The sequence below is a fragment of the Cervus elaphus genome, chromosome 2 (genome assembly GCF_910594005.1).
Source record: "Cervus elaphus chromosome 2, mCerEla1.1, whole genome shotgun sequence".
Lineage (NCBI taxonomy): Eukaryota > Metazoa > Chordata > Mammalia > Artiodactyla > Cervidae > Cervus > Cervus elaphus.
Genome location: NC_057816.1, coordinates 13,884,290 through 13,902,964, shown reverse-complemented (window position 1 = coordinate 13,902,964; position 18,675 = coordinate 13,884,290). Strand labels below are relative to the sequence as shown.

General features: G+C 41.8%; 1 long non-coding RNA gene across 1 annotated transcript in view; it reads left to right on the top strand.

Annotated features, from left to right (window-relative positions):
• The window catches only part of LOC122674537, a 200,138-nt gene extending 181,772 nt beyond the window's left edge, over positions 1–18,366 (top strand). Inside the window, exon 7 of the long non-coding RNA XR_006334990.1 lies at positions 16,950–18,366. This is a non-coding gene — a long non-coding RNA (uncharacterized LOC122674537). The remainder of the gene's footprint in view (positions 1–16,949) is intronic.
• Positions 18,367–18,675: the final 309 nt, after the last annotated feature.

Here is an 18,675-nt window from a genome sequence, read left to right as displayed (position 1 = left end):
AGTTAGAAGAGTGGCTACCTCTGGGCAACGGTGACATTGAGGTGTCATTTACATGAATGTATATTTGTCACAAAATTCACCAAAATATACACTTATGACTTGTGCATTTTACTGTAAGTAAATTACACTCAAAAAAATGTTTTTTAACATTACACATGCTCATTTAAAAATTTTGAAATAACCAGATATAGAGAGAGCAAAAACAAAGTTCTATTTCACTTCTCCTCAATTATCTCTTAATTATTCCCTCTTCCCCAGGAACTCACCACTCATATAACACAGGGTAAATCATTATCTTCTTCAAAATCTTTGTCCATGGATTTACAGATATAGCATCATGGCTAAGATCACAAGTTCTAGAAACCAGATTGTCTCAGACAGGATCATGATTTTAAACTACTTACTTGATTAGTTTTGCTTACCCTTGAATATCATATAAGTGGACTTAGAAAGTAGGCATCATTATGTATCTGATCTCCTTCCCTCATTATCATATTTTTCAAGAATTTTTTGGATGTGGACCATTTTTAAAGTCTTTATTGAATTTGTTACAATGTTGCTTCTGTTTTATATTTTGGTTTCTTAGCGGAGAGGCATGTGGGATCTTAGTTCCCCAACCAGGGATCGAACCCGTGTCATCTGCATTGGAAGGGGAAGGGCTGACCACTGAACCACTGAACTGGGGATATCTTGACTTCATCATTTTTAGGTTCATTGATGTTATTGCTTGTATCAATAGTTTATTCCTTTTTATTGTATTTGGTTGTATTTACTATTCTATAATAATACCACGATTTGTGTGTCCATTCTCTAGTTGATACATGTTTGGACTGTATCCAGTTGGGCTGTCATGATAAAAGTTTCTGGGAACATTCTTGTGTACATTTTTGGTGGACATATGTTTTCATTTCTCTTGGGTAAATATTTAGGGGTGAACTTGCTGGTTTAAAATTAAGTCTTTAAAAAACTGTCTATTTTTGGAAGTGGTTGTACCATTTGCTTTCAGCAAAGTGTGAGCATTCATTTCAGTTCCTCTGTATCCTTACCAGTGCATGGTCTAGGTCAGTTTTTACTTTATTTTTTTAATTTTAGCCATCCTAATGGATGTATAGTGATATCTTCTGTGGTTTTAATGTTTATCTCCCTGATGACTAATGATGTTAGTCTTTTCTTGTACTTATTGGTCCTTTGTGTATCTTCCTTTGTGAAATATCTGTTCCAAGCTCTTTGGTCATTGTTCACTATCTATTGTAATGTAATATAAATACCCCCATAGCTTAGTGGCTTAAACAGCAGTGTTTGATTTTGTTTACGGACCTTCAGCTTGGGCAGGGCTCATTTAAACACCTGATTTCTACTGCACATGCATCAGTTGGGGCTGAAATAGTTCCTCCAGGGTGGCTCAGCTACATGCTTGGCAAGGTCGTGCTGCCGGCTGGGAACTAAGTGGAGACTGTCACCATGAACTTGGTTCTTTTCCCTTTTACATTCTTAGTAAGAAACCAGAATGCATAAAAAAAATTCTCTTAGACTTTAAAATTATATTTTCAGATGGAATTTACAGTTCCTTTTCTTCTCAAGTCCAAGAAGTACCTGGGTGTGTCTAGGAAACAATCACAGAGTACACACAGCTCATCTTCTCAGGGCACCAATTTTACTTTTGTGATTTTGAGTAAAATCACATTCATTTTATTTTTTTTATTTATTTTTTTAAAGATTATTTCGATGAGAACTTTTAAAAATCTTTATTTGAGTTTGTTGTAATATTGCTTCTGTTTTATGTTTTGGTTTCTTGGTTGGGAGGCATGTGGGATCTTAGCTTCTGAACCAGGGATCAAACCTTCACACACTGCTTTGGAAGGTGAAGTCTTTAAAAAAAAAAAAAAACTTTTTACTTTGTATGGGGTATAAGCAATTAACAACAATGGGATAGTTTCAAGTGAACAGTAAAGGGACTCAGATACACACATATATGTATCCATTCTCCCCTCCCATCCAGGCTGCTGCATAACATTGAACAGTTCCCTGTGCTATACAGTAGGTCCTTGTTGGTCACCCCTTTTAAATAGAGCAGTGTGTACCTGTCCATCCCAAACTCCCTAATTATCTCTTCCCCCCATTCTCCCCCTCTGGTAACCATAAGTTTGCTCTCCAAGTCTGTGAGTCTCTTTCTTTTTTGTAAGTTCATTTGTGTCATTTCTTTTTAGATTCTACATATAAGGGATGTCATATGATATTCCTCCTTCTCTGTCTGACTTAAGGAAGGTGAAGTCTTAACCATTGGACCGCCAGGGAAGTCCTCATTTTGTATTAAAATAAACAGAGAGATTATGGTATAGGATACAAATATCACATGAATATTTAAAATTAAGTTATGATTATAAAGGTTCTCCTTGGAAGGAAGCCTTAGGGCAGTGATCTCGGAAGCTGTGGGATACAGACTCTCCTCTGGGGCTGGGGTGGCAGAGTGTGACAACTTCAGCAGACCCACGTCGTGAGGAGTCTGAGGTCCTGCTATTTGGCTCCAGGTCAAGAATGTGTTGCATTTACGCAGATATCTGCTCTGTGCATTTAGCTCTAGTCATAGAATGAGCCGTTTTTACTGTATGAGGGGCTGCCCTCAGAACTGTTCACCTGTTCCTTGGTAGGTTATTGGTTGATAGAGTCTGAATGAATCTGTTTCTCACTGACCCTCCACTGAGTCAGGGCATAGTCAGCAGCCTGCCCTTCCCTTCCAGCTGCAGGCAGGACTGAGGTTGTTGCAAACCATTCCTTCCAGCTTCCTAAGTGGCACTAGTGGTAAAGAACCTGCCTGCCAATGCAGGAGACATAAGAGTCATGGGTTTGGTGCCGTGGAGGAGGGCATAGCAACCCACTCCAGTATTCTTGCCTAGAGAATTCCATGGACAGAGGAGCCTGGTGGGCTACATAGTCCATAGGGTCGCAGAGTCAAACACGACTGAAGTGACTTGACACACACACACATTCCTTCAAGTTGACTGCTGAGGGGTACACAAGGAAAAATTTTTCATTGCATTCAGGGATCCAAGGATTTTACCTTCCACAGGGCCCATCAGAGCACCAGAAGTGCCAGTCCTCTGAGGTAGGACAGTAGTGACCTCGACAAGCCAATACCATGAGAGAGAAGTGGGAACTCCGTTCTTAAGCCATGTTATCATCCATAAAACCTTGACTCAGACTAGTTGGCCATGATGTTAAAACTCCCTTGGGTTCCTAAACACTGTTATCATCAAGTGGTGGCCTCTAATCCCCCTTCACGTGAATGTGTGAGTGCCGGTCGCTCAGTCGTATCCGACTCTTTACCACCCTATAGCCCACCAGACTCCTCTGTCCATGGGATTCTCCAGGCAAGAATACTGGAGTGGGTAGCCATTCCCTTCTCCAGGGGATCTTCCTGATCCAGGGATTGAATCCAGGTCTCCTACACTGTGGCAGAATCTTTACCATCTGAACCACCAGGGAAGCCTTCACGTGCACATAGACCAGCCTCAGTGATCTGATCTGATGACCATAATTAGGTAGAACCGACAACTCTGTGACTTTTCAAACTAGGGGAGGGGTGGCAACACAGCTTCTCTCAGAGGGTGAGCCTTCTCTGTCTCTCTGTCTCTATCTCTGTCTATCTCTGTCTGTCTGTCTCTTGTTTCTCTACCTTTGTCTCTTTCTCTCACTGTGCATATCTGGGGCATGGAGTCAACATGTAAGAAATCCAGCTCCTTAGAAGCTACCCGGCCGGAAAGTCCACATGGCAAGAACACATGGACATAGAGAGAGGTGCTCGGGGTCCCCACTGCTCCCACCTCCAGAGTCTGAGACCTCCCAGTCCAGACTCCAGGCACAAGAGTGAGCTGCCCCAGCTGCTGCTAAGGGGAACAGAGGTGAGCTGTCCTGCTGCCCAAGCTGTAGGCTCACAGCAAGGTAAACGTTAAGTTGTTGCTTCAAGGCACAAAGCTTGGACGAGCTATGTTCCGTAGTAACAGTGGATCAATGGACTCTTTCCTGTTGCTTAGCAACACTAAGGAAATGGGACATAAGTAAATAAAATTTTGGTTGTAAGAGGAAAGGAGTTTGGCAGAGAGAGTGTCCAGGATCACAAGGCATTAAATAAGAGAAAAGGATTAAGAAATGTGGAAACTAAATTACTTTCACAGATCTTATTTGTAATAAATATGTCTGATAACAGAACATTGGACATTTTATTTTGGAAGGAATCTTAGGGCACATAAAACTCAATCTATTTTTTTTAAAGGGAGACTCAAAGCATTAACTGGCTTGGACAGATTCCAGAGGCAGATGAGGCCCAAGCCTCCAAACTCCCACTGACAGCGCTGTCTCTCTTCTCAAGGGGTTGGGAAGCCACTGGGGAATTTGCAGTTCCAGTTCTTCAGGCAGGAAAGAGAAGTCTCCCCATCCTACTACGATTTCACCACAAATCTCAGCACATTCTCGAAGTGCTTACCACATGCTGCCAACGGTGCTAAGTTTAATGAGGTGTAATTTACATATACTGCCAGGCAACCATGTTAAAATGGTGGCAGGACTTCCTTGGCGGTCCAGTGGTTAGAACTCAGAGCTCCCAATGCAGGGGGCGGGAATTTGATCCCTGGTTAGGGACCTAAGATCTTGTATACTGCACAGCTGGTGTGGCCAAAAGAAAAATAAATAAATAAGTAAAGGAGTAGTTAGCACTTTGAGTTTGACAAATGTATGACCTTTGTGGCCACTGCCATAATCGAGATACAGAAAACTTCTATCCCCTCACCTCTGAGAACTTCCTTTCTGCTCCTTTGCAGATAACTCTCCACCCCACTGTGCTCAGGCACCCCAAAATCCTTTCTATCACTAGGTAGTTTTCTTTTTTACCTGCTCTAGAATTTCATAGAAATAGAATCACACGTTATGTAGTCTTCTGTGTCTGGCTTCTTTCACTCAGCAAGTTTTCCAGATTCCTCCAGATAATTGTGTATATAATAGTTTGTGGCTTTTTACTGTTAAACCAGGACCACATTATATAGCTATATGGCAATCTGCTTATCTGCTCTATGACTGATGGATTTGGGGGTTGTTTCCAGTTTGGGGCAGTTATGAATAAAGCTGCTATAAACATTCTTGTGCAAGTCTTTTTGTGGACAGCTTTTATTTCTCTCAGGCAAATACCTAAGGATGGGTTATATGATAAGTATATGTTTACTTTATCAGAAACTGTCAAAATGTTTTCCAAAATAGTTGTGTCATTTTATAGCCCTAACAAATATTTGTGAGAGTTCGTTTGCTCCTTGGATTCGTACTCTAGTGGGTGTGCAACGGCATGTCATTGTGTATTATTTCTATTTCCCTGGCAATTAGTAATGTGAAAATTGTCATACCTCTATTTGCTACTTACATAATTTTTGGTGGAGTTTCTTTCAAAATATGTGAAATTTATTTCAGTATTCATAGGACTTTAATTAATGAAGTATTTTATAATACTGAAGAAACATAGGTAAAAGCGTGCAACTGAAATTTGACATATTATGTATGAAGTAAAGTCACTCAGTTGTGTCGAACTCGTTGTGACCTCATGAACTGTAGCCTGCCAGACTTCTCTGTCCACGGAATTCTCCAGGCAAAAATACTGGAGTGGGTAGCCATTCACTTTTCCAGGGGATCTTCCTGGCTCAGGGATCGAACCAGGGTCTCCTACATTGCAGGTAGATTCACTACCATCTGAGCCACCTTTATATTTATGGATATATTAAGACAAAAGAGGTTGTTAAATAGCATATGGTCAACACCCTGTGTTCTAGACATCTCAGCACCAAAGTTTATTTTGTGTGAATTGAAATATAAGGAAAAATTCTTAGAAAGAGACAAAAATGCTAGAATGCTTCAGAATACTTCTTTGTTATTAGAATAAAGATGCTATGAAAAAGCAAAATAATTAAGAAATTTTTGACAGAAAATGTACCCAGATTGTTGAAGAGCACAAGACAGGGTAAATGGGGAAAAAACCCACCATGATACATGTTGAAGCAATTGATTCACAGGTTTTATTCCACTTTTATTCAGGTTTTATTCAGCTCTATTAAAGCAAAGTGAAGAGTGTAACAAAACTTCTTCCCCCCAAAAAACAAACAGAACTGGAAAAAACAATTCAAAACAACTGTTTCAGGACTCCAAAAGTCAATCAGGGACAAACTAGGAATTGAGAAGTGTTTATTCATGAAAATCTGTTAGGACTTTGGATGACAAGAGTGGAAGGCTACAGAGAGTCTGCAGCACTCTTGCCTGGATCTGTTCCTCCCTCATTCCTCCTCCAAAAGCTTGGTCAGTGAAGCAATCTTACCAGAGCAGGACTGCCCATGAAAAACAACAGCTTCACTGCTACAGGGCACTGACTTGATTTGGGTGGAGGGCCAAAACCCGTCCCTGGCAGCATTATCAGTAAAAGAAGCATATGTGGCAGAAGTGAATGGGAAATTCTCGTAGCTTTGCTAACCTGAGTTTATAGTCCCAGTTGTGGGATGTGACAGACCAGTCAGAAACTTAATAAGGAGACGCTGGAAATGAGAGAAACATGAAAGGGCTGTTATAAGTTCTCCTTATCTCCTTGGATATATGGGAAATGATACTCATCTTTACAGGGCACCCAAGAAGGTCCAGAGGAAAGTGAAGATGAGGCAAACTGGCTAAATATTGAAAGCTTAACATACACACAGATCTATCAGCAGAGGGTGGAAGCCTTAGAGGCTCAAGGTTCTCAAGCACAACCTCTTATGAATCATTGACTTACCAGTAAGCTATGCAGACACAGGACAACCCCTAGAAAACTAGGCAGAAAAACAAAACAAGAGTTTAAAAACAGTTGAGCAGAGACATCAGTAGCTGCATATCTCAGGGAAATAGATTCTGCAGATTAAGTCCAAATAAGTTTCTAACAACAACAACTACCTCATGGAAAAAAGTGTAATCCAGAAATGTTACAATATATGGTCTAAAGAATCAGTTTTCAAGAAAACATCATGAGATATAAAAAATAACAGGAAGATGTGATTCATTCTCATGAGAAAAAAGTCTGTAGAAACTGAGTGAACCCAGATGTTATATTTAGCACACAAAGACTTCAAAACAGCTCTGAGAATATATTTTAAAAATTAAATAAAAGCATAATGACAATGATCCTCAAATAGGAATTTCTCAATAAAGAAAAAAACAATAAAAAGGAGTCAGTAGAAATTCTAGAATTTTAAAGCACAATAACTAAAATAAAAACTAATTAAATGAGTAAATTTGAGATGACAGAAGAAAGAATCAATGAACTTGAAGATAAGTCAACAGAAACTATCTAATGTGTAGAATAGAGAAGAAAATAGATTTTAAAAAATGAACAGAGCCTCGGAGAACTATAACACAACAATAAACACTCCAACATGTAGTGAGAGTCCCAGGGGAAGAAAGAAATGGGAGAAAAAATACTTGAAACAATGGCTGAAAATTCACATTTTTTTGGTAAAATATTTTCATATAATTTTATTTGTTTAGTCTTGATTGTGCTGGGTCTTGGTTGATTTGCATGGGCTTTCTCTAGTTGCAGTGAGTGTGGGCTATTCTTTGTTGGAGTGCACAGGCTCCTCATTGCAGTGGCTTCTCTTGTTGTGGAGCACTTTGGTAGTTGCGCCTCCAAGGTTTAGTTGCTCCAAGGCATGTGGAATCCTCCTGGACCAGGGATCAAACCCATGTCCCCTGAGTTGGCAGGTGAATTCTTATCTACTGAGCCACGAAGGAAGTCTGTGTTGTAAAGTATTAATCTACACATCCACAAAGCTCAACAAACCCTGAATAAAATAAACATAAAAATCACCCATACATCATAGTTAGACACAGACAGAAAGTCTTTAAAGCAGCAAGAGAAAAACTCATCCCGAACTGGGGAACAACAATGCAATTAACAGCCCAATTCTTACCTGAAACAGTGGAGGCCAGAAGCCAGTGGAATGAAATAGTCAAAGTAATAAAAGAAAGTAGTCAACTATGAATTGTATATTTCAAAAATTAAGATGAAATAAAGACATTCCCAGATAAGCAAAGACTGAGAGAATTTGTTATAACAAGAACTACCTTATAAGAAATTCTATATAAAATGATAGAAAATAGAAGGATATGGAACAATAAGGCAAATCCAAAGGAAGAAATGAAGAACACTGGAAATGGTGTCAATTCAGTTCAGTCACTTACTTGTGTCCGACTCTCTGTGACCCTATGGACTGCAACACACCAGGCTTCTCTGTCCATCATCAACTCCCAGAGCTTGCTGAAACTCCTGTCTATTGAGTTGGTGTTGCCATCCAACTGTCTCATCCTCTGTCACCCTTTTCTCCTCCTGACTTCAATCTTGCCCAGCATCAGGGTCTTTTCCAGTGAGTCAGCCCTTCACATGAAGTGGCCAAAGTATTGGAACTTCAGCTTCAGCATCAGTCCTTCCAATGAATATTCAGGACTGACTTCCCTTAGGATTGACTGGGTTGATCTCCTTGCAGTCCAAAGTACTCTCAAAAGTCTTCTCCAACAACAAAGTTCAAAAGCATCAATTCTTTGTTGCTCACCTTTTTTTTTGGTCCAACTCTCACGTCGATACATGACTACTAGAAAAACCATAACTTTGACTAAGACAGACCTTCATTAGCAAAGTAATGTCTCTGCTTTTTAATACGCTGTCTAGGTTTGTCACAACTTTTCTTCCAAGGAGCAAACATCTTTTATTTTCATGGCTGCAGTCATCATCTGCAGTGATTTTGGAGCTCAAAAAAATAAAGTCTGTCACTTTTTCATTTTTTTCCTCATCTATTTGCAATGAAGTGATGGGACTGGATGCCATGATCTTAGTTTTTTGAAGGTTGAGTTTTAAACCAACTTTTCCACTTTCCTCTTTCACTTTCATCAAGAGGCTCTTCATTTTTTTTTTAATTTGTTATGTATATTTAATTGATAAGGATTTTTTCCCTTATAATTACAGTGCCATCAATATAACAAACTTAATGATATTCCTTGTATCATCTAACACCCAGTCAGTATTAACATTTCTCTGATTATCTCAAAAATACTTTAAAAAAAAACAAACAGTTGAGTTAATAGTTGAATCGAGTCAAACAAAGCCTCCATATTGCATTTGGTTGCTGTATCTATTAAGTTTCTTAACTGAATAGAGCTCCTCTTCCCTTGTTTTTTTTTTAATTAATTAATTAATTTTAATTGCAGGCTAATTACTTCACAATATTGTAGTGGTTTTGCCATACATTGACATGAATCAGCCATGGGTGTACATCTGTTCCCCATCCTAAACCCCCCTCCCACCTCTCTCCCCATTCCATCCCTCAGGGTCATCCCAGTGCAGCAGCCCTGAGCACCCTGCCTCATGCATCAAACCTGGACTGGAGATCTATTTCACATGTGGTAGTATACATGTTTCAATGCTATTCTCTCAAATCATCCCACCCTTGCCTTCTCCCATAGAGTCCAAAAGTCTGTTCTATACATCTGTGTCTCTTTTTCTGTTTTGCATATAGGGTTATCATTACCATCTTTCTAAATTCCATATATATGCGTTAATATACTGTATTGGTGTTTTTCTTTCTGACTTACTTCACTCTGTATAATAGGCTCCAGTTTCATCCACATCATTAGTAATGATTCAAATGCATTCTTTTTAATAGCTGAGTAATATTGCATTGTGTATATGTACCACAGTTTTCCTAACCATTTGTCTGCTGATGGACATCTAGGTTGCTTCCATGTCTTGGCTATTGTAAACAGTGCTTGGATGAACATTGGGGTACATGTGTCTCTTTCAATTCTGGTTTCCTCAGTGTGTATGCCCAGCAGTGGGATTACTGGGTCATATGGCAGTTCTATTTCCAATTTTTTAAGGCATCTCCACACTGTTCTCCATAGCGGCTGTACTAGTTTGCATTCCCACCAACAGTGTAAGAGGGTTCCCTTTTCTCCACACCCTCTCCAGCATTCATTGTTTGTAGACTTTTGGATAGCAGCCATTCTGACTGGCGTGAGATGGTACCTCATTGTGGTTTTGATTTGCATTTCTCTGATAATGAGTGATGTTGAGCATCTTTTCATGTGTTTGTTAGCCATCTGTATGTCTTCTTTGGAGAAATGTCTGTTTAGTTCTTTGGCCCATTTTTTGACTGGGTCATTTATTTTTCCGGAATTGAGCTGCAGGAGCTGCTTGTATATTTTTGAGATTAATTCTTTGTCAGTTGCTTCATTTGCTATTATTTTCTCCCATTCTGAGGCTGTCTTTTCACCTTGCTTATAGTTTCCTTTGTTGTGCAAAAGCTTTTAAGTTTAATTAGGTTCCATTTGTTTACTTTTGCTTTCATTTCTATTACTCTGGGATGTGGGTCATAGAGGATCCTGCTATGATTTATGCCAGAGAGTGTTTTGCCTGTTTTCCTCTAGGAGTTTTATAGTTTCTGGCCTTACATTTAGATCTTTAATCCACTGTGAATTTATTTTTGTGTATGGTGTTAGAAAGTGTTCAAGTTTCATTCTTTTACAAGTGGTTGACCAGTTTTCCCAGCACCACTTGTTAAAGAGATTGTCTTTTCTCCATTGTATATTCTTGCCTCCTTTGTCAAAGATAAGGTGTCCATAGGTGTGTGGATTTATCTCTGGGCTTTCTATTTTGTTCCAGTGATCTATATTTCTGTCTTTGTGCCAGTACCATACTGTCTTGATGACTGTAACTTTGTAGTATCGTTTGAAGTAAGGCAGGTTTAGTTCCTCTTCACCTTCTGCCATAAAGATGGTGTCATCTGAATATCTGAGGTTATTGATATTTCTCCTGGTAATCTTGATTCCAGCTTGTGTTTCATCTGGCCTGACATTTCGCATGATGTACTCTGCATATAAGTTAAATAACCAGGGTGACAATATACAGCATTAACATACTCCTTTCCCAATTGGAACCAGTCTGTTGTTCCATATACGGTCCTAACTGTTGCTTCTTGACCTGCATACAGATTTCTCAGGAGGCAGATAAGGTGGTCTGGTATTCCCATATCTTTAAGAATTTTCCACAGTTTGTTGTGATCCACACAGTCAAAGGCTTTAGCATAGTCAATGAAGCAGAAGTATATGTTTTCCTGGAATTCTCTTGCTTTTTCTGTGATCCAGCATTTGTTGGCAATTTGGTCTCTGATTCTTCTGCCTTTTCTAAATCCAGCTTGAACATCTGGGAGCTCTTGGTTCATTTACTGTTGAAGTCTTGCTTGGAGAATTTTGAGCGTTACTTTGCTAGCATGTAAGATGAGTGTAATTGTGTGGTAGTTTGAACATTCTTTGGCATTTGCCTTTCTTTGGGATCAGAATGAAAACTGGCCTTTTCCAGTCCTGTGGCCACTGCTGAGTTTTCCAAATTTTCTGGCATATTGAGTGCAGCACTTTCACAACATCATCTTTTAGGATTTGAAATAGCTCAACTGGAATTCTATCACCTCCACTACCTTTGCTTCTAGTAATGCTTCCTAAGGCCCACTTGACTTTGCACTCCAAGATGTCTGGCTTTAGGTGAGTGATCACACCATCATGGTTACCTGGGTCATGAAGATCTTTTTTGTGTAGTTCTTCTATGTATTCTTGCCACCTCTTCTTAATATCTTCTGCTTCTGTTAGGTCTATACCATTTTTGTCCTTTATTGTGCCCATTTTTGCATGAAATGTTTCCTTGGTATCTCTATTTTTCTTGAAAAGATCTCTAGGTTTTCCCCATTCTATTGTTTTCCTCTATTTTTTTGCATTGATCACTGAGGAAGGCTGTCTTATCTCTCCTTGCTATTCTTTTTGTGGATAAATATAAAAGAAGGTATAAATATATATTCCCTTGATTTTAAAAATTTATTTGATGTGCTATATCTTACTAAAATTAAGGTAATATTAACATAAATTATATTGATAAATTAATATGTATATTTAAATCCCTGTAGCAAACACTAAGAAAATAAAAACAAAACAGAAAAAAACCAAAAACCACCCTCCAAATCAACAGAGGAATTAAAATGATATACCAAAAATGTTTGTTGAACCCAAAAGCTAGTAGTAAAGGAAGAACAAAGAAACAAAAAAGAGAAGAGCTATAATGAAAACAATGAGCAAAATGACAGATGTGAATCTACTGACATCAAAAATCACATTAAATGATTCATCAAATAGACTAAACAGCTCAATGAAAATGGTGATATTATCAGATTAGATAGGAAAGAAGGAGTCCACTATGTGGTGATTACAAGAGACATACTTCAAATTCAAAAATACAGCTAGATTGAAAGTTATAGAATAGAAAAGATATAGTATACAAACAGTAAAAAAAAAAAAAATAAGAGCTTAGAATGGGCTATATTATTCATATCAAACAAAATAGATTCTTACAAAATAATTTTAGTAGCTATAAACAGGGACATTTCATAATAGTAAAAAGGGTCACAACATCACAAAGATGAAATTATTTGAAATGCATGTGAACCTAATAAGACTCTGAAATGTAATCAGCAAAAACTGAGAGAACTGAAAGGAGATACACACTATTCAATATTCATAGTTCCAAATTTCAAGACCTTTTATATTTATAGGACAAGTAGATGGAAAATTAATAAAAATATAGAAGATTTGAGCATTTTCCTGGCAATCCAGTGGTTAAGACCACAACTCCAATGCGGGGGGCACAGGTTCAATCCCTGGTCAGGGAATTAACATCCCATGTGCTGTGTGGCTTAGCCAGAGGCGGGGGCACGAAAGAACCAAGATATAGAAGATTTGAAAAACAGTTAATCAACATGATCTAACTGACATTTATAGAACAATTCACCCAACAGAAGCAAAATACATTCTTTCAAGGGCATGTGGGACATTCTCCAGGAAAGGCCACATGATAGGCCTTAAAACAAGTTTCCATGCTTGTAAAAGGATTGATGTGACTTGAAGTATCTTTTCCAACTGCAATAAAATTAAATTATAAAGCAACAACGGAAATCTGAGAACTCCCCAAATATCTGCAAATTAAACAACACATTTCTAAATAACCCAGATCAAAGAAGAAATCACAAGGGGAATTAGAAACTATTTGGGACAGAATGAAGACAGCATATATAAAACTTTATGGGATACAGCTAAAGAAGAACTTAAAAGGAAAGTTGCAGTTTTAACATGAAGATTAAATGTATTCACTGTCCAGAAAGGCCACTGTTATGAATTAGAAAAATCTTCTTGTATGAACAGATTCTAGACTTTGTTGGGATCTTTTTGTCAAAGGTTTTTAAGACTTCAAATATACATCATTGCATTTTGTATATTCACATGTATAATATATATTATAAAATGCCCTGTTAAGAAAAGATCTTCTACTTAATCACCACAGAAAAATTCTTTCTAGGATCCAAGAAAGCCTTTGGTCCCCATTAACAAGGAAACAATATTAGGACTGTACTGGGATTTTCCATTTGGGGCTGGTGAGGCTGCACCTCTGAATAGTACTTCTCTCTGGTTGCCTGGGCCCCTGGTTTTCCTCTGGAATTTATTTGTAAAATACCTCCTTTTCTAAGGGTGCCTGTTCCTGAAACAGACACCCCAGGAGGGTAGTGGGACAGGGTATCATATCCCCAGTTGCTATCTCAGTTCCCTTAATTGCTCTGTATTGTTCTTTCTTCGAGTTCAGCTTGTAGTCCTGGATATGTCCAGGGCTTGACTGGTTTGCATTTATGCGGCTTATCTGCACCGGAGTCTGTTCACATCCCCACTTCCTCATTTTTAAGCTTCATTCTTTGCACTCCCAGATCATCTTTCTTTGACACAGTTGACCTTCAAAGGTTGACCTCCAAAGGTATCTCAGGGGACTCTAGGGCTGAGCCAAAATGCAATGGGAGATGTGTGGTTGTTGGACATCCGAGATCATGGGGGGAGGAGAGAAGAGGATGCTGTCTTCTCAGGTGCTCACTTATCAAGCCCAGTTTATGAGCCCAGGCAGTGGACCAGCTCCCTCTGCCTAAGTGTGAGGGACTGACTGCAAACCTAACATCTTGCTGGTCCCCACTTAAATGTCATTGGTTCTGTCCAGGTCATTCAGGGGAGAAGAAAGGTCATTTCTTGCAGAGCAAGCACCAAGTATGTGGGCTTCAGGATACAGAGTTGAATTGTGAAGACTATTAATCAAAGTGAAAGTGAAAGTCACTCAGTCATGTCCAACTATTTGTGGCTCCATGGACTAGTCCATGGAATTCTCCAGGCAAGAATACTGGAGTGGGTAGTCATTCCTTTCTCCAAGGGATCATCCCAATCCAAGGATCAAACCCAGGTCTCCTGCATTGCAGGCAGATTCTTTACCAGCTGAGCCACAAGAAAAGCCCAAGAATACTGGAGTGGGTAGCCTATCTTTTCTCCAGTAGATCTTCTAGACCCAGGAATCAAACTGGGGTCTCCTGCATTGCAGGTGGATTCCTTACCAACTGAGCTATCAGGGAAGCCATTAATCAAAGAGGGTTGAAAAACCAGTGTTGCTGATGTGAATGAGGCTGGATCATTGTGGGGGATGGCAGGGGTGAAGGAAGAACGTGGCCAAAGGATGTCAGAGGCAGGGCCAGTGAGATCTGAGTCCTGGGCTCAGAACCAACTCTATGAATCGCAATCGTGGGTGAGGGTGACTCTGTCACATGGTGCCTGGTATGTGAAGCAAGGATGGATCATGGGCTGAAGGGACAGAATGAACGTTTCTCTCCCTCATTCCCCACTTGAGTCCATACTCTCCAGGTGTTGGGAGAAAAGCAGATACCTGTGGTCCAAGGGATGGGCTGGGGATTGATGCATGACCTTGCCCTTTCTTGGCAAGCTTTCCCTCTCCCCTCTGTTTGTCAGCAGACAGACTGAGCCTGAGGCACTGGAGGAAGTTGGAAGATGGAAAATGAGTGGTCAGTGTACCCCTGTCCACAGTTTATAACTACTTAATCATTTAAACACCTTTGTCTCATTCTCTATGTTCAATCCCATCTTTTAGGAAACTTTCAGGCTTTGGAACAGCTTTCTCATCAGAATAAGTAGGGGCAGACTATTGATTTCATTCAAGAATGTATTCAGCACCTACTGTGTATATGCCATGCAAAGTGTAAGCCTTCTTGGGATACAGAAGCCACAGCAGGAGACTTAGGGCTCCTGTCTGCTATTAGATGGGACCCAGTCTGGATCTTGTGTCCCTCATGGGAACTCGGTGACCAGTGCATGCTCAGCAGACCTTCACTGAACTGGGGTGTCAGCTGAAGACCCTGACACTTTCTGTGGGTGCAGTGGATGGGTCAGTTTTCAGAGGATCCTGAAAATAATTGTGCTTAGCTGTGAATGGAAAGTGAAAGTAGGGGAACAGGGAAGAGAGGAGTGGAAGGGGCAAGAAAGAAGAAACGTTTTCAAACAACAAGGGTAAGACAGAGAGGCCTTCTGGAGACAAAAGGAAGAGCTGGTTAAAGGGACAATGAGAACAATGAGGCGTGACCTCAATTCCCAAGCTCGGGTCGTGAAGGGAGCAGCGTTCCCGTGGGGCAGATTGGCACCACTGTGCTGAGCGCTCACAGCTTAAATGTACAGAAAACACCCACCAAATGCCAAGTGTCTTTGTGTGTGTTGGTGCTGTCAGCGGGCTCTGCAGTATCTCAGGAAGAACCGCTGAGGGGATGAAACCCAAGTACAGCTTTCTCCTTGCAAAAAGATCATCAAAAATATCCCAAGCCTGTAATGCTTTGCACTCAGCCATCCGGAGCCACCTGAGCATAGTGTTGGATTGCGAGGAGTGTAACAGTACAGTGCTTGGGTTCTGGTTGGTCTTATCAAGCTGCACTCCCAAACCCTTTCTTGGGTGGAGAGCCATGACTTGTTAGAGACATGGGGGCAGGCATGAAGGCTAGAGTTGGGCAGAAGCAAATGAGAGAGAAAGAGGGAACCCCACTGCCCCTACCCACCCCTCTGCACCCTCAGGTACAGCTTGCTTGTCCTCCTGGAGCCCAAGTTGATGGAGAATTTGGATGAGAACAGAGTGAGGGTGAAGATGCTCCTTCTAACGGATGATGCGGGATATCCCAGGCAGGGGCAGCTTGTTCAGGCTTCTGTGGCCTGAAAACCTAAGGGACTAACAAAGCACAGATGATGAGGTTGGAGGGGCAGAGATGGAACGTGTGAGAAGCCCCGGTTCCGAGTCTTGAGTCTCCAAGTTTGTTCATGGTGTGAGTGGGCAGCCTGCAGGCACTGCAGTGTGTCTCCCGCACCCAGAGGTCCCCAGGAGGGGCCGGGATCTGGGCAAGCTCTGCAGCTTTTCCCGTTTATCCCCACACCAAGGCGGCTGATGCTCGTCCCTGCCCCGGGACCACCTGGCTTTGCGGAAACCAGCTTTCTAGCTTTACTCCTCTCCAGATCCTCCTTCTCCAGGGCAACCACACACACGATGCCATTTTGCAATTTATTTTCATTTTGCAGAGAAGAGCCTTCCCTCATCTTCCTGCCTTGGCATCGGCGGCCTGGCTGTGTTAGTCTTGGACAGCCCTGGGCCGCCTCGGCCTCGGAGCTGGCATGGCCTTGTTATGCCAGCTGGAGAGGGACAGCACACCTGTGGGGGCGAGGGGCGGGCCTGGGGGGAGGCCGGGCAGGGGTCTAATGACTCGAGGTGGCACAGGCTTGCCAGGATGACCTCATCCCTTTATCTTCCCAGGCAGGCTCTCCGGGCTCCAAGGAGGAGCTGGGGTGTTTATGCAGCTGCCCAGCCCCTGGGGGCAGCACTCCATCCCACCTGGGGTCACCCTTTCTGGCCTCCAGGTGGAGTCTGTGCGCCAGAGCTGGGCCCTCTCAGGTCTCCACCTTACAGAGTATTCACACTGCTGTGTTTTCTTCTCATTTCACGTTTGGACAAGGTACTATTTTAAACAAGAAAACTGAAAAACAGATGGGCTGCGGTTTCCAGACTTCACGTCTCCAACATCATGACAGAAACCAGGAGTCAACCCAGTGGAGGCTCTAGGACCGGATTCTACATTTCTGATGCGGGCCAAGTCCTTGCTGAGGAGGCAGTGTTGGAGCTTCCGGCTGGTGGTGGGGGGACCGGGCGCCCCCCCCAACCCCGCCCTCCCAGCATCACTGTCCCCCCGGGAGGACTCGGGACGCGGTGACTAAGCCTCGCATGCTGTCGCCTGCACAGAAGCCGCTGAGCAACCGTCTGGAGTAGGCGCTTGGAATTGTTTTTCTAGAGGTGGTGGCAGGAGGCCCTAGTGACCAGTGGTCTCTGCCCTCGTCCCCCCCTGGAGCCCGGGTTCTTCTTCAGAATGGGGTTCGGCAGTGTGGGACTCCGGACCATGTTTTATTCTGTGCAAAGAGGCCCTTTGACAGGTCAGGTCTGAGTCCCAAACCCCTCATCCCCTCAGAGAAGGATGAATTGATCCCAGCGGACTGCTCAGCTAAACGTGACCTAATGTAACAAGTGGCCTGGGACTGCAGATGGACCCGGAGACTAAGCTCTGCCTCCTCATAACTCAGACAAGGGATCTGAGTAGAAAGGAAGTCTTGTGAACACAAGAAAAAGTACTTGGAGAAAACATATGAACTTTAGCTGTGGACAGGCTTGTAACAAGGAAAACTTCTCATAGCTGGTTTGGCGGGGGTCACCAGAAAGCCCCTTCTCCTGGCAGAGGCATGGAGTCTGAAGGAGAGCATGTTCTGGGAGGGGGGGCCCTCACACAGTGCTCCCCATAATGTGCTTCATGGAGCACTTGTCCTTGGAAGTCATTTTCACTAGGAAAGTGTTCACTGGTCTAATAAGATTGAAAGATGCTGCATTCTCTGCTTGGAGAGTCATGATATACATTAATAATGACTCAAAAACCCATACTTGAGAAAACGCTGAACTCAGTTTAACCCTGTGTTTCTCAAATTGGCTTGATGGTAGAACACTAACATTGCAAAATGTCTATGGAACACATTTTGCGGAAATTTGCTTTACTGGAAGATGTTACATGATGCCTGTGGTTGACAGCATCTTCCCTTCAAGCTGGGAAGCAAATATTCCTCAAGGATCACAGCCTCTGTCCATTTGAATGGAGGGGTGTCCGTGCTGGCTCAGGGCCAAGTTGTGTAGCCCTCGCCTGCAGCTGGAAGTTCAATGTGACATCCTTAAGAAGGATGGGGCAGGGGGTAGGGGGCTTTGCCTTTAAAGATTAGCTTCCTCAGGCTTCCCTGTGGCTCAGTGGTAAAGAATCTGCCTGCCAGTACAGGAGACACAGGTTTGATCTTTGGTCTTGGAGGATCCCACATGCTTCAGAGCAACTAAGCCCATGCACCACAACTACTCAGCCTGTGTTCCAGAGCCCAGGAGCCATAACTACTGAGCTTATGCACCCTAGAGCCCATGCGTCACAACAAGAGAAGCCACCGCAATGAAAAACCCAAGTACCGCAATGAAGAGCAGCCCCCGCTCACCACAACTAGAGAAAAGCCCACACAACGGTGAAGATCCAGCACAGCCAAAAATACATAAATAAATAAATACTTCAAAAAATTTCACTTCTCACATTGATGGTAAAAACTTCAGGGCTATAAAAATAGGTAATTGTGCTCTGAGACTGAAAGGTTCATCCTGTTTTCCAT